The following is a 16,276-nucleotide window of genomic DNA, read 5'->3' on the forward strand; positions in this document are numbered from 1 at the left end:
ACATGGTGATGTCCCGGTACTAGGGCAGGTAGAGACAGAGAACCAGCAATCCAAAGATAGCCTCAGGTAGGGAGCTAGGGGCCATCCTGGGCTACACGAGACAGTGTCTAAAAATGAAGAATGGCCTCCTTAGCAGGACTATCTCACTTTGATGCCATGGGGATTCGCTCTTTTGACAGTGGAAGGCCTTGTGGCAGGCCTTCCTCTTCATTGTTAGCTCTGTGTGAGCCTGAGCCAATTCCTTCGGTTCTCTGAGACATCTGTTTTCTCTGTAGCAAAGGAAGGGAAGCAGTGATTCTTATGATGCAGCTGCCTCATGAATTCCAAAGAACATGAGTGGATGAGGATGGGACAGACACAGGGATTTCCAGAAACTTTGGTACATGGGAGAGGCCACGTGTCTTCTACAATAACCACCAACCCACCCACAGGTTACTATCCCCCGTCCCAGGGCCATCAAGGGACTGAGCTTGGAGCCTGCTGTGGCTGCACTATCATTATTGTACTATTACTAATAATTAGTAAGGGCCTCCACTAATAGATTCTGGAGTCACCCCTGCTGGCATGCCCTTTCACCCCAGCAGAACAGCCCAAGGAGGACCACCTGAGAGGTCAGCCATGGCACGGTGGTGTCCTTGGTTGCTCAGACATGGAGGCAGGGAGGGGAGTAAGTAAGGCACCTCAGTGCTGGTCAGTACCTCCTGCTTCTATGCAGGAGTTCCTGGGGGATGGTAAAAGGCGTAAATGCATGGGTCCAGCAAATCTAATAACGTGCGCCTCCTCTCTCTGGAGTCCACGCGACAGTGGTGTCATTCTTCCTCCTTTGCTGGATATTTGAATCATTTCATTTTAAAAAAAAATCAAAGCACTAGAGGAGACTCCACAGGTGAATGGTGTGGGCTTTCATCTCAACACTGCCCCCTTCTGCCCTGTGCCCAGTGGGCAGGGAGGAGTTCCTGCCATCTGCTCACCTGACTAGGAGAGAACCCAGTGAGTTAGCCAAGCAGCCACCTGGTCAGCTAGGACGCTGTGAGTCTCTTGGTGGTGGACAAGCAGTATGGGGTGGCAGAAACAGCACTAGGTCCAGGCACCCCAGGTTTGGTTTTCACCCGACTCTTGTCAAAGGGCTGTAGTCATCACTATTTGCATAATTAAGGTGCCCTCCCCCCCTCCGTCCATGCCTCCCCTCTATCCTAAAGGACAGAGCTCTCTGATGACCTCTTGAGGGTCTTCTGGCCTACACCTTGAGGTCCAAAGAAGCTGAGAGGTTGTCATTTACCTGTCACCCAAGGGCATGCTGTATTTCAGGAACTCTGTTTGTGAGGAAGAACTGACAGCCACCTGTGAGCGCTGCTGTTGACCCCTGCCCATTCATGAGCCTCTACCAGAAGACTCCTCTCATCCTGGCTCACCGCTATTCAAGAGCAATGGATAGCTGCAAGCCTCCAGGCCCTTCCGTCGTCATCCCCACCCTCAGCACGACAGCAGTTCACCCCACACCCCCTCAGCAGACTGCACAGAAGTTAGGCATACGCTTGTACCCCAGTGCCCAACAAACAGGAAGAGATTCACTCTCGTGTTCAATTCTACCCTTGGTTCCCACCTGCCACACATCCCTGCCTGGAGCCCCCTGCTCCAATTTGCTAGCACTAGCCACATTCTGAGAGTTCCAAAGCCATGTGCAGCTAGGGTTGCCGGGGTGAACAAGAGATGTAAGAAGCTATTGCTATCATGACACCGTGCTGGATGATGCACTGGATGGTGCAGGCCAAGCCCCTTGCTTAAGCTCCTCCTCCTCCTCCTCCAGGAGGCCTAAGGGGTTGTTCCTTCCTACCCAAACCCATCTAGACTGCTCCCATGGCCTGGATAGGAGCGTCTTGCATTGCCAATAGGACTCAGGACGGTGGTCTCACCTTCCCTAGTGCTGTGACCCTTTAATACAGTTCCTCATGTTGTGGTGACCCCTGCCATAAAATCATTTCATTGCTACTTCGTACCTGAGTTTGCTGCTGTGATGAATCATAATGTAAATACCCGTGTTTTCCGATGCTCTTAGACAACCCCTATGAAAATGTTCTTCTACCTCCAAGGGAGGCACGCGGCCCACAGGTTGGGAATCACTCACTGGCTTAAAAGAATGCACTCTACTATTTAGCATGGAACCACCATGGGGGAAACACTGGAGAGGTTTCTTTCAATAAATTCAGTGTTTACTGTTGACCCCATGAACCTGTGTCCTGCATTTCCTTCCCACCCTGAGATCCCCCTAAATCAGCCCTTACTCTCAGAGAGACTTTCTATGGGCCTCCAGCTCCCTGCACTGAAGTTCACTGTTCCCTCCAGCCCTTGGGAATTCACAGCTGTGAGTGCCCAGTGAGAAGAACACTCTGAACCCAGATGGCCCTGGTCCCAGGGCAAGCGCGGCAGAGACGCACCTTGCACACTGGTCCTGGAGAGAGGAGGTGAGTGGCGAAGAATCAGACTACCACAGCTAGAAAGACACAGCCTCTGCCTCTCCGGGTTCACAGGGCCTGGCCTGCCTGCCTGCCACGCCGGAGCAGTTTGGTGAGCTGTGCTTGTAGGTGCCGGGACTGCAAATAGATTCTTGCTGATTGATGGGGACTGAAACATAGCCTCCTCCAATCTCTTCATGGGGTGCCCGGGAAGCATATTTCTGTGAGGTTTTACACAGTGAGGTCTACCTGGAAATTAAGGAGAAAAAGCCATTTTAGGGCAAGACTGACTTAGCTATGTGTCATTTTGTTTGCGGTGACCCAGTTTCCACGGTGCCGGCCTCCTTTTCTGCCGATTTCTGCTTTTTCGTTATTCTGGTTCTCGAGGGTGTGTGCCTATTTTGTCAACTGTGTAAAGAAGCTGCCTTAATAAACCAAAAGGGAGGAAGCTGCTGCTGCCAGGATCCTGCTGAACTCAGAGAAGGAGGCAGGGAATGCAGAGCAGGGTGGTGCATGCAACCACAAGACTTGCAACCCTTTTAGGGTCCCAGAGCTCTTGTATTTTGTCCCCAGTTAGGGAGAAAGGCCCCCAAGGAGGGGGAGATTTCTTTCACAGACCTCTAAGTACAGCGTTGAGCAAAAGTTAACTTCTTCTCTGAGCTGATATTCGGGGACTCAGGAAGCAGGTGGCCCAAAGGTGAAAGAGACTTTGGACCTCAGGCCAGAGTCTGGGGGCTCTTTGTTCCTCAGGAACAAGGAGGTAAATGAACAGCGGACGCTAGCACCCCCGTGTGGCCGTGGGCGTACCTGCGGGCAGAAGAAGAATGGTCACGCGGGAAGCCAGCACACTGGCTATGGGTGGCCAGGCAGTAAGCAAGAGAAGGGCTTTCCAGGACTGTAGGAACTTGGTCATGCCCGCACTGCTCCTGGCTTCCAGGGGTTCCTGCTGTGAAGCTGGTGCGGTGGTTGGTGGGAGGCGTTTCTGCAGCAAGAAGCCAGGGCTTGTCCAGCCAGTCCCAGCTGAGATGGACTGTCTGGGGCTGGCAGCCAGCCTGAAAGACGAGCATCAACAGTCCAGGGTGTTACTACCTCTTCTCTGTCCATAGGGTGGCTGAGGTCCCCAGCTCCCTTCCACCAAGTGCCCTACTCAGGGCTATGTTCTGGTGGAAACACAACTGTCCTTCCAATCTGGGGACAAACTGTATTGTCTATCTCCTTGCTACGATCCATTACCTGAGAAGTAACTTAAGAAAGAAAAGGTTTCCTTTGGATCAGTCATGTCAAGAGAGTCATGGCAGCAGGGGCAGGAGACAGCTGGTCATTTTGCTCCAGTCAGGAAGAAGAGAGCTCGGTTTCTCCAGTTTACCCAGTCCAGGACCCCCACCCCGCCCCCCCATAGAATGGTGACACTCACATTTAGGGTGTGTCTCCCTTCCTCAGTTAATCTAAACTAGATATTCCCTCGCAACTGTGCACAGACACTTGTTTCCATGGTGATTCTAAACCCAACCAAATTAGTAGTCAAGGCTGACTGGGCCCTCCTGCATCAATTAAGAAAGTGCCCCATCTATATGCCCACAGGCTGATCTGATGTAGGCAATTCCCCATTCAAGGTTCCATCTTCCTATGTGACTTTAGTTTGTGTCAAGTGGACAGTAAAACCAAGGAGGACACATGGGTAGAGTGGTTGGAGCAAACCCAAGGGAGCCAGGCAACTAGAAGCCTTCCATTCTGGGTTTACACAAGAAGAGCCTTGTGGGGACGGAAGGGTGGGTCTGAAGAAAATTCCGTAATGTCTTACTTGGGTTCTGTTTCCTGAGCCACTGCAGAAACCTGGGCTTGCTCCATAGTGCCTAGTGTACACATTGATAGAGCTCTCCGTATCTTTGGTCATAGTTGTAATCACAACTTTTAAATCCAAGCTTCCTGTTCATTGAGCTACCACCCTGAGGTTGAACCTGAACCACTGGAAATGCTGGGATAGCTGGTTGTCAACTGTGTATAGAGCGTGTCCATCAGATCTTGCCACCATGATGGTCACTATGGAAACCCCCACCTAGGACACCAGCTCCTCCAGGAGTCACAAGAGATTCTGTACGACTCTCGGGAGGAAGCCTGACCACTGTCCATTCCTCAGCATGCAGGGACCATGTTCCCCAAGAATGATATACCATTGGTTCCCTGGTGTTTTGCTAAGTTATCTGGGACTTAGACGGGATGGGTACCAGCCTATTGTGGCACTCCTCTAAGCCCCCATGTCTCTTACTCCCCATCATGACAAAGCTATAGGGAGCTCGGGTACAAACGGAGCCTTTGTCCTCAAAAGAGCCAGAGGAATTCCTGCTCCAAACATGTCCTGCCTCCAGCTCCTTTATTTCTCAGACCTCAGCCCTGTTATGGGCTCTGGTCCTCCGAACATGCTTCGTGTTGGAATATTTTCACTGTTGACAGCAGTCTCTGGTGACCCCACCAGTGTTGGCCACACCCCTGCCTCATCATTTTTACCTCTCTGCCAACTGTCTTATCCCCAGATCCACTCTCTCTGAGTTCTAGGACAGCCAGGGTTACAAAGAGAAACCCTGTCTCAAAAAACCAAATAAATGATAGATAGATAGATAGATAGATAGATAGATAGATAGATAGATAGATAGATAGACAGATAGACAGAAAACCACATAAAGGTGTTCTTGCTGGCCCATGGACCAGAAGTCTGGGTGGGCTCTGCTGCTCACAGAGGATCTGGGCAAGCCTCTACATTAGCACAGGGTGTCAGCTGGATTCTGCTCTGGCACTCTGGATCTCAGGGCAGATTCCTCATGCATTCAGCAAGAAGCATGTCTCAGCTCCTCCCTGTATTTTCCAAGTCAGCAGAACATACAAGTGCCTCTCAGTGCCATGTAGCACTGATCTGATAGGCCATCACATATCTTTGCCCAGTGGGAAACATCGCCCCTTTTGTTCACCTGCTCGAAGAGAAGCCACATTCAAATAACTTCACAGTGTAAGGAAACTCTAATTCTCTCCCATCTGAAAAGTCATCTTTACTGGATTTGGGGTATTCAAGCAAGAACATCCTGAGGGGAGCAAACAGAGAATACACCTTGCTACAGAAAGAAAAAAAAGATAAATATTCTTCTCCTGGAGTTTCTGTAACAAAAATCAACTGGCTGGAACATAAACTCTCACGCATGCTGGAGGCTGCAAGTCCCTGGTAAAGGTGTCTGTGGGACTGGACTCTTTCCAAAGCCCGTCCAAGACTCCTTCCTTCCCTTTCCTAGCTGCTAGAGGTCACCTGCACCCTGGGCCACCCCAAGCATTCTTAGGGCTCCATGACTTATACCTCAGCACTTCAGTTGCTAGTGTCACATTCCTGGTGTTCCTCCTGTGTGTCCTTGGTTAATCTGCCTCTTAGAAGGACATCTGTCCTACTCAATGAGAGCCGATCTTAAGGTACCTATGCTAATTTGATGACACTTGTGAGACCCCATTGTCAGACAGGAATATATTCCTAGGTGCCCCGAAGATGATACTAGGAGAGTGTTCAGCACAGGGCTGACTGTTGTGGGAACTCAGCCCACCAATAGCCTTGGGGTACCAGCCTTAGGGTGGGGCTTCTTATCTGCAGACTTGACTACTTAATAAGACCCACTCTAAGACTGGTACCCCAAGGCTACTGGCAGAATGAGTTCCCACAACAGCTGACCTCTGTTGGGCATGGCCAACAATAGCAGTTGTCCATGCCCAGAGCAGGTCCCCTCAGGGTCACTGTGGGTGCCAACCAGAATGGCAAGTGAGAGTCTGTCCAAAGTCATACCTCCCTTTAGCCTTCCAGCCTATCTGATCCTGGCTCATATTAAAATCAACTTCTCCGCTGCTCTTTACTGGGCCTGGATCCTACCTGGGAGTGACCTTTCACCTCTTCTGGGCTCTCCAGGTCCCTATCGTGAGCACTCTTAAGATCTCACTTTTCTGGGAAGCTGTTGACTTCTCGTCCTCACCCCCACCCCAGGGTGCTGCACTCTGTGGCAGGGCAGGCTGAGTAAGGAGCCAGCATCTTCACCATCCTGCTACACAACTGGCTAGAGAAAGAGCCAGGCTGTTTGGAACTCACAGTGAATGCCACTCACCAAGGGATAAAGACTCAGGACGTTCTGCTCTGAGGGCTACCGTTTAGATGACCAGTCTGCCTGTTCTGTGCCCTCAATAATCCATCTTACAATCATGACCTTCCCTTCATAGAAACAAAACAAAACAAAACAAAAAACAAAAAACAAATTTCAAAACTTTTGGCCAGGGTAGCCTACCCTTCTTTTATTGAGACAAGCTCACATAAACCAGCGTTCTTCATGACAAACAAGATGCTGGTACTGACTGGTGTGAAGCCTCACGCTCGTTCATTGCTGACCTCACATTGGCCTGCCTTAAGCTGTCGAGGGGGAAAAGTTGATACATCCCTTCAGCTGTCCAGGGATCTCACTCCGTATTTTCAAGACATCCACATTTAATAAATCAGAGCACATGGAGTCACAGGGCAGTCCCTAGCCACAGTGGAGTTCTGTGGAGAGCAGAGAATGACTTCCAAACACTTCAGCTTCCTGACCTTCCTCATTTCCGGAAGTGTCTTTAAGCTCACTCCCCAGGCGCACGTGGGAACAGAGCTGGAGGAAGATGAGGGACAGCTGTCGCTGCTGGGGGACCAGAACAAGCAGGCAGAGCCTCTCAGGCCATTGTTCTTTCTTGGAAGGGAGGGTTTCCCAGCAACTAGTTTTTATCACTTTTGCATCACCAGAGTCTAACACTGCCTAAGAATGAACAATTATGGTTTGCTGGATGAACAAATCAATAAAATTATTTTAGGCTGCCCGAGAAGGTTCTGAAGCACCTCTAATCACTCACCCCCAACCCGTGACACACACTGCAAACAGAAGCTTCCTTTCAAACCCAGGCCATGCCCAGAAGCAGACTGCCCTCCTCTTGCAGGCCACCTGAGGCCTGGCTGAGGGCAGCGTGGTCAAGAAAAATGGAACCGCCACTCAGCCACGGAGGGTTAGAGCTGAGAGCCACAGCGCATGGGAGGCAAAACCGCTTGCAGCTGTTTATGTGATGTGCATCTGAAGGATAAATAAACTTCATTTTCCAGGGCTGCCACTCTCTAAACACGCAGAAATATACATTCGCTCAGAAACTTAAAAAAAAATAAACAACTATGGTATGTTTGACTGGATCTTCTTGGCGCCCCAGCTACATGCCTTTCAGCTGCTTAATAAACTCGGTTTATGGATCCCTCCTACGGGCCCGCATGGAGCAGTTCCGCTCTGAGGAAATGGCCCCTGGTAGGCTGGAGAGGGAGGGAGAAGGGGAAACAAGCGGAAAATCTTTCTGTTACAGCACCGGATCCTTCTGGGCAGGTGACATTCACGGGGTCTAAAAGGTGGCCCAGGAGTTGCAGCTGCCAGCTTTGGCTCAGCCTAAGGTGGGGAGGCTCCCGAGATGGCAAGCTGACACTGCCTCAAGGTATCTTATTTAGGCACCTGCCATTGGCATCCTTTTGTCCCCTGTGGACCGTACCCACCAGGGCGAGAAGAGATGAGGGAGGCTGGTTAGGCTTCACCTTTCTCTGTGTCAAGCTGGAATCGGGTGCCAGAAATTCTTTCCCCTTCGTCTCTTGAACCAAGCTATCATGATGGGGTGTATTCCACTCACCCAGGACTCTCCCACAGTGGTTCTACCCACCATGAATGAATGAGGCCATTCATTCATTCACAGAGAACCCACATGGTAGAAGGCCCTCATTTTTGTGCCCATTGGTCACAATGTGATTAGCAAGACAATCCAGGGGCACAGAATCTAGTATCAGGAGATGGAGGCCCAGATGCATCTTAGGAGTTTGTCCAAGGACTTAGATAACAAAAGGAGGAGACCCAGAGCCTGGGGGCTATTTCTCCATAGAGAATCTTTCTAACAGCCTCCATTTTTCTTCCTAACAAAGATTAGAAGAAAGCAGGGTGTTTTTCAACTGTGCAAACCAAGACTGAACTTTAAAAAGCATACAGTTACAGACAGGCTAGACATGGGGGTGGAAAGACGTGCTGACTCTATATGCAACCTGTAAGAAGGTTTTCCCCTGAGGTGTTAGGGAATGAACCAAAGCTCTTAAAAATTGTGTGTGTGGGGGGGGGTGTTTAGGTTTGTGCATGTGAGTACTTGTACCTTCAGGGGCCAGAGCAGGGCATCAGATTCCCCGGAACTGGAATTATAGATGGTTGTGAGCCACTCAGTGCAGATGCTGGAAACCAAACTTGGGTCCTCGGGAAGTGCAGGAAACACTCTTAACCAATAAGCTATTTCTCCATCCTGAACCAAGATTCTTCCCCATGTTAGATAAGAACTCTCCAACGAGCTACACACCCAACCCTACAACCCAGATTGTAAAAATAATTTGAGATGATCTCCCAGGAAAAGACCAATCTCCCATGGTAGGGGAAGCCAGGGATGCCCAAATGATCCTGGGACAAGGAGGGAGTCTGCCTGTGAAGTGAAAGGTGAATGGGGTGTCTGCAAGGACTCCTATGTCTCTGGTGATGGAGAAGTCATGTACCAGGCCCAGAGTATATTGTAAACTCATGCCCTGACCATCCATAACACTTCATAAGAAATGAGAAAAATGTGTTGTCAACCCTCAGAAATCTTACTAGCAAACCCATTTCTGAGTTTCTCAGTATACTAAATGATTCAAAATGCAACCACCATTGGTTATCACATAGTTCTGCTGTCGAATGAGCTCAGAAGGGTGGTTCTTCTGCTTTAAGGTGGTGGTCCCAAGAGCTGCTTTTATCCTAAACCTCAGACGGGTGATGGTTCATGCTGGCTGTCATCAAAAGTACCTCAGTTTCCCTCCCTGCACCTCTCCACAGACTGGGCTTCTCAGTGTGGTGCAGGAGCATCCCAAGCGAATGAAAAGCTACAACTCTCTAACAGCAACCCAGGAAACTTACTGGGCAATCTTTTCCACATTGAGCACAGCAAGTCAGAAGCTGTCTTCTCCCCGGAGGGGAGGCCTGACGAGAAACTGGAAGTCTTCGCCCCGCCACAGGTCACTATGGGAGGACAGCGAACACGTTTTGAGTGCATCTTTACGATGCTAAAGACCTTGCTCATGAGCTGACTTACAAGGGAAAGGACAAAAGGGTGATCAGTCACAACCAGTGAGGACACCCACAGTACGGAGATGCAAAGTCCTAAAAGCAGAAACAACCGCACCTTCTCATCTACATATGAGATGGGTGGGGACTGGGTGCTGAAGCACCACTGGCCGTAGTGTCTTCTCTCCACTAGAGTTAGCAGGTTATAGATGCCAACAGGAAGTCTTTGTTGATCATAAACACCCACTTCAGGTCCATGGGCAACATCAGACAAGGGAAGCTACTTCCCCACTGCACCCAAACTCCAAACACTCTTCTCAACACAAGCCTTTCACCGGTGGCAACGCTGTGCACTAAACAAAATGGCGATGACTCTAGAGCTTCTTTCGTATGTGGGAAGTCACGGCTCCACAGACACAGCACACACGGGACAGAAAGGTCCCCCGGCACACCTGTGTTTGAGCTCATTTCCCCAGCCCTGCCTGACACACTTATCCACACCACAGATGTTACATCCTCAGCCCAGCTGGGCCCGCAGGACCCCCTGCATGTCCAGAAGGCCAGCTCTATTCATTCCGGGGCAAGCTGGGGAGGAGGTGTCAGAAATCACTTTAAATCACCGTAAATGCCTCTCCAGAGAGTAACACAGAAAGCACAGTGGATCTCCAGAATCTCTCACCCCCAAGGCAATTCCAGAGCACAGGAAGGGGACACCATCCCCTGCAGCTCAGCGGCCTGCACAGGGCTGGCCGCTTTCCTCAGACATCTCTGTCCCCGCTGCCCTAAACAGCATGCAGCCTATAAACAGTTGTCACATACTTGTCATTGTTTAAAAAGTTACATTTATCCTCCCCCACTGTGTGTGTGCATACACACAAACATGCACACCCATGTACCACACTATACATGTGTGGAAATCAAAGTGCAACTTGGTGGAAGCTGGTTCTCTTCTTCTGCCTGGTGAGTCCTGTTGATGGAACTTGGTTTAACAGATTTGGTGGCTGGCACCTTTGCCCGCTGAGCCAACTTGCTAGTCTGCTACATGGCTGTCTATCTCCTTTTGTGAGGTTTTCTCAAGACAAATTTAAAATCAAATGCCTGAAACAAATAAGATAGTTGGTCCCTACACCAAAGCATGACTAGATTTGGATTTTGGGGGAAGAGAGAGGTTGTTTGTTAGTTCGAGACAGGGTTTCTCTGTGTAGCCCTGGCTGTCTGGAACTCTCTCTGTAGACCAGGCTGGACTTGAACTCAAAGAGATCCATTTGCTTCTGCCTTCTGAGTGCTGGGATCAAAGGCACTGGAAAGATTATAGGGGCTGGAAAGATAGCTCAGGGGTTAAGAGCACTGGCTGTTTCACCAGTGGACCCCAGTTCAGTTCCCAGCATCCACATGACAGCAACAAGCACCTGTAATTCCAGTTCCAGGAGATTCAATGTCTTCTAGCCTGCTTGGTACCCGGCACACACATGATTAAACACATACATGTAGGTAAAACCCTCAAACGCATAAAAATAAAATGAAAATACACTTTAAAAATGTTATATAGACAAACCTACAATAAATAACCAAGAAATTCTAGACACGTTTCACTGAATCACTGGTTTATTTATTTATTCAACTATCACCTAACAGCAAGCAAGAGCAAGATGCCCCTGTGGCTGAGAGTGTGCAGTGAGGTGGGGATGCTGGTGCTGAACAGACAATTGTGAGAGTAAACAGAACTGCTTGCAGGGGAGCCCCCATATCCGTGGATACATGCATGCATGCATACGTACATACATACATGCACACATACATACATATATACATGGATATATGGATATAACAACAATTAATTAAGAAAGAGGCCATGAATTTGAAAGATGGCAGGAAAGGTTATATGGGAGGGTTTGGAAGGAGAACTGGAAGAGGAAATGACATAATTATATTAGAATCTCAAAAAATAAAAGAAGTAATAAAACAATAAAGTGAATTACTGGCTATCAGGTGGCTCCGGTGGGGAAGAACCTGCCACCAAGTCTGATGATTTCAGTCCCCAGCACTCACGGACAGGAGAGAAGTAACTCCAGTGAGGTAGCGCCTTGACCCCTCACGTGCACTGTGACACATAAGCTCCACCCTGCCCCCTGCACACACAGTAAACAAATCTGATATTTTTGTAATGAATGGAAGTATCCTTCTGTGCATTTCAGTCCCCAAACTGTTAGCCAGAGTCTTATCCGAAAATGGAACACACCTTGAACAAATGATTAATGACCTGCACTCCCTGCCTCAGCATGTCGGCTGTCCCCTGTCCCACACTTAGGGCAGGGAGCTAGTGACTACATATCATACACAGCTGTGTCTAAATGTCACACCACTGGAGAACTCTCAATAAATAAACATGACCTCAGTGGAAAGCAAGCTGCCTCCCCTAGATGGAACCCCAGGGCCCATCAGTTAAGACAAACACCAGCACTTAACTTCTTTCGGGTTTGGTGTTGGTTGGTTGGTTGGTTGGTTGGTTGGTTGGTTGGTTGGTTGGTTGGTTGGTTGGTTGGCTTGTTTAGGGACTCAGTGTTGGTCCCTCAACCTCTGTTCTAGGTGCCCTTTCCCTGTATCTATTTTGCATGATGAGAAGTTCACATTAGGACTAGGGAGATGGCTCACTAGGCAAAGCACTTGCTGCTCAAAGAGGAGGACCTGAGTTCAGACCCCCAGAAAGCACTTAAAGCCAGATGTGTGGTAGCGCACATCTGTCACCCTGGCGAGATGAGGAGCAGAAATGGGAGACTTCCTGAAAGCTTGTTGTCCGACAAGGCTGATACACATAGCAACAAACCAAGAGCTCCTGTTTTAAACAAGGTGGAAGGCAAGAACTGGCAACTGAGGTTGTCTTCTGACCTTCACATGCATCCTATAGCATGTGTGTACCCCTACTTACCCATGAACACACACAAAGATAAAAAAATAAATGCTCATAATAATAGCAAATCGCCTTATGTGGGCTCGGTAAGGTTGCTGATTTCAAACTGCTGCATTGCTGAAGGCCTGTCCTGTGAGGGTCTTGAGTGACCTTGGCCTCACCTTGATGAACCATCAAGCCCTATTCTGAACCTGTGAAGAGAGGAGATGAGCGTGTGTGTGTGTGTGTGTGTGTGTGTGTGTGTGTGTGTGTGTGCAAATCCTTTGCTGTTCTGGCAACACACACAAGAATCCAAATAGAAGGTACAGATCAAGAGGTCCTCAGAGCTAGCTTCAGAGTGGCCCCGAGGAAGAGCCTTCCCTCAGCTGGGCATGTTGGTTCCCTTTGATCTGGAATTTCGGGACACTGAACGCTCTGGCTGCGCAAGTCATCTCAGTTAAGTCATTGCGTAAGACTTCTCATGTGATAACTGCAGCCATCAGGAGTCAGGTTCCTTCCAGCAACTTCACACCCAAATGGGCACCTTTCCATGGCTATCATCACTGTGGGAGGTGAGGAGCTAGGGATCCCGCTTCTGAATAAAACATTATCTGGTGCTCGTGAAGTTTGCATTCCAGGAGAAACAGATCACACACAAGTAGATAAAAAGACTACCAAAGCCCATAATGGTTGTGGAACATTAGTTTAAGATGTGCGACATTCGTTTGTGCTGTCGAATATTTGTTTAATGATGCAAAGATGCGTTGCATTCTTTCATGTTGCATTTGTTTAACCCTGTGAAGCTGTGCTACTTTGCCCATCAAAAGCACCTGATTGGTCTAATAAAGAGCTGAATGGCCAACAGATGGACAGAGAAAGGTGGGGCTGACATGCCGAGAAAATAAATAGGAGGAGAAATCTAGGCTTGAGTGAGGAGCAAAGAGGGAGGAGTAAGAAAAGGAGCAGGGGAGGAGGACACCAGGGACCTGCCACCTAGCCACAAGGTCAGCCCCAGAGGAAGAAAAAAAGGAAGCTACATAGAAGGAAAGAGAGGTTAAAAAGCCCAGAGGCAAAACATGGTTAAAGGGATATGGGATACCTTAAGTTATGAAAGTTGTCTAGAAACAAGCGATCTAATGCTGGGCATTCATAAATAAGAATAGGCCTCCATGTATTTATTTGGGAGCTGGGTGATGGATCCCCCAAGAGTAAAAATCCAACTACACAAAAAAAGTCAGAAGAGAAAGGAAGTTGGTGGAGGTGTGCTTTGTCTTCTGGGCCTTGGCTGCTCTCAGTAGGTTGGCAGCCATGTCCTAAGGTAAGTGTCTACCTGAAGAGTCACACATACACTGGGCACATGGAAACCTTGTAGAAACCTACAGCCACTAAGAGACTAGGGACCGCATGTACCCTGGCCAGAGAACTCAGTGTTCCTTGCTGAGCCCCACTGGTTTCTTTCTACATCAAAGACACCTAAGGGAAGCTAAGGACAGAGCCTGAAGGGCTTGCAGAGTTGGAGAGATTGTAGAACCTAGCCCAAGAGCAGATGGGTCTACCTAACCCACACGCCCTGACTCACATGGGAGCTGCAGCAGGGCTACAAGATAATAGGTCCAGCAGCCAGGGGCTGCCAGGAAACTGTAGCAAGTAAGTGTGCCTCTGCCATTAAAATAGTTATCTTCCAGTGTGTGTCACACATACACACAACAGTTCTAGTCTCTATAGCAGTTGGGTTTGAGGTGGATTTGACCTGAGGATATGAGATATAGCTCCACACCTGACCATGGCTACAACCACTCAGAGTAGGAAATCCGCTTAGAACCTGCCTCTTCATGCAAAGACCCTGAAAGCTGCCTCCAGTCTGACATCCCCTGAGGGCTATGGGAAGTGCATACCTTGAGACCCAGTGACACTCAAGCCAAGTTTCATTCCTACCAAGTATTCACATTCCCAGCTCCAGTGTCCCCACTCATCCTCGGGGCCAATGCCACCTACCTCGCTCGCCTTGCTCCAGGTAAAAAGCAGCGGAGACAGACAGCTTTAGTTCCGATCAGGAAGCCTGGAGAAGGGCACCCATCCGCAAGATAAACAGACAGACCAGGACCCTTAGCTGAAGTTTGAGGAAAACTGAATGGGAGCTGCCAAGCCAGGAAGTTCTAGTAGATTTAATGCAAGACAGAAAAATCGTCAAGAAAACAATCAGAAGCCACAGAAAAAGAAACATTTAGAAGAACCGCTTGAAATTGCGGTCTAGAGGGCTAGGAGGAGGGGTCAGTCAGTAAGTTCTTGCCTTGAAGGCATGAGGATCTGTGTTTGCGCCCTCAGAACTCAAATAAAATATCTGGGTGTCAGGGCTGCAGAGATGGTTAAGAACATGGACCTGAGTTTGGTTTCCAGCACCCAACTCACAATTTCCTGACTCCAGGTCCAGGGGAATCTAATGCTCTGACCTCCCGGCACAGGCACCTGCCTTCATATGTACATACCTACACACACACACACAATTTACAAATAGTAAAAATAAATATATTTAAAATCCATGTATGGCATGGCTATTCCTACTTGTGAATCCACCATTGGACAGGTTAAAATCTTAGGCTCTCTGGCCAGCCATCCTCAACAAACTGACATATTTCAGGTCAGTGAGAGACCCTGCTTCAAGAACACGGTAAATGGTACCTGAGGAATAACACTGAGGATTGGCCTGTGTCCTCCATGTACACACACACACACAACACACACATACAAGCAGGTACAGGCGTGCACACACTTAGAGGATCTAGAGACCCCTCTCAGACAAATGTGGGAAACACGACAGCCACACTTCCCACCTCTCTAAGCCTTTACTTGTTTCCCTATCTCAGACCCTGTTTCAAGCCAAGGAGCCACACTTGGGAAAGCAATATTGTCTCTTTAAGGCCCTCTTAGATCTGCCCAGCTTTCTTTGGCATCAGGGTGGGGCATCTCTGGGAATCTGACCCACATCTGCCCAGGATAAAGAACAATTATCAAGCTGAAACATGCCCCTACCCAGCACACCTACTTAATTGGTGCTTTGCTTAAGCTAATGTTTTGGATGATGTGGGCCTCCCCAGAGCGCCAAGCCGAAGGGAAAGCACATTTGCTGAACGCCTTCTTCGATGCCTGATGCCTCCTGTGCACACTCTATGCTCCTGTGCACATTGCATCCTCCTGTGCACACTGCATCCTCCTGTGCACACTGGCATCCTCTTGTGCACACTGGCATCCTCCTGTGCACACTCTATGCTCCTGTGCACACTGCATCCTCCTGTGCACACTGTATGCTCCTGTGCACACTGCATCCTCCTGTGCACACTGCATCCTCCTGTGCACACTGTATGCTCCTGTGCACACTGCATCCTCCTGTGCACACTGGCATCCTCCTGTGAACACTGCATCCTCCTGTGCACACTGGCATCCTCCTGTGAACACTGGCATGCAGGCCTGCCGGTGGGAAGCCTGAGCACCAGCCTAATGCTCTTAGCTTATTAGCAATGACCAAGTTCATATGCCAAGCTTTTCGAACTTGTTTCTAGAAACCTCTCCTGAGCCACAAGACTAGAACAGAAGAGCAGTGGAAGCAGAGGCTAAGGGGTTGGAGGGAGATGTTAGAGTTATGTAGCTAGGATTGGGTCCTAGTGTCTACACTGGCAGTGTGGCCTGAGGGTGTCTGGTCTAACCTTTTCATGGCTGAAACAATGATATGATAATGATATAAAACTATTTATAAAGTGCATTTAAAAAATGTTAGCTGGAGCCGGGCGATGGTGGCA

Source organism: Microtus ochrogaster, chromosome 8 (genome assembly GCF_000317375.1).
Source record: "Microtus ochrogaster isolate Prairie Vole_2 chromosome 8, MicOch1.0, whole genome shotgun sequence".
NCBI lineage: Eukaryota > Metazoa > Chordata > Mammalia > Rodentia > Cricetidae > Microtus > Microtus ochrogaster.